The sequence below is a fragment of the Penaeus chinensis genome, chromosome 22 (genome assembly GCF_019202785.1).
Source record: "Penaeus chinensis breed Huanghai No. 1 chromosome 22, ASM1920278v2, whole genome shotgun sequence".
NCBI classification, from domain to species: Eukaryota; Metazoa; Arthropoda; class Malacostraca; order Decapoda; family Penaeidae; genus Penaeus; species Penaeus chinensis.
In genome coordinates, this window is record NC_061840.1 from 28,713,013 (window position 1) to 28,713,918 (window position 906).

Genomic DNA, 906 nt, shown 5'->3' on the forward strand with positions numbered 1-906 from the left:
CTGTCTGTTATTTCTTCTTTTGTAAATTAGTACTACTATAATCTCCCTATATTAGGTATTAACTTATCTCACAAATAATATGTTTTTCGACTCCTAAAACAAATAATTTCACGAAAACTGGATTGACATGAAATGTGCCTGAATATCATTCAAAGGATTCTGATCCTAACTCAGCAGTGTCAATGCACGAAAGGTGTCTGGCAAAAACTTTTCGGCCAGTGTTGTTTTGTCGCTCGTGGTGGTCAGGCGTGTGTGTTGTGCGGATTCCTAATTTGGAGTCCTCTTTCATTCTGACTGTCCAAGGAGAAATTCCCAAGCTGTCACTACAGCGCCCTTGGCCGCCAGCACGATGTTGAAATTTATGAAACACCAACAGAAAATTACTCCAGAACGAATACAGAAGCAGAAGGAGCTTTTTGACTTCAACAAGGTGAGTTCAGGAGGAAAGACATGTTAACGGGGAGAAAGACAAGGTGTTTGTGAGTGGACATGTGAGGCATGTCTGTCTCTGCCGTCTGCAGCATGTCATGCCGCAGAATGAACGACAGGATTGAAATGTTTCACAGGCGAAGATGTAGGCCTATGCTCGAGGTTCTCATGCCCTGTAAATACACTGTTCCAGCGTGGGAAAAATATGCCCGGTACCGCTGTGTATGTGACATGTCAGAGAATGTTTGTTTGTTTGTTTTGGATTGAACGTGTAAACAGTGGGGTTCGTTCCGAAGTGGAAGTGTCCGTTGTGGATGAAGCATTCGATTTTGGAAACAGAGTAATGAATGAAGAATATTGTTAATCATATTCACAGGCAGTAATTTACTCACAGACGCATTCTCTCATTTGAATTATGGTGACTGTATAACTGGCTAATATTTTCTGGTGTTTATGTTAGTTTGATTTTATTGATAA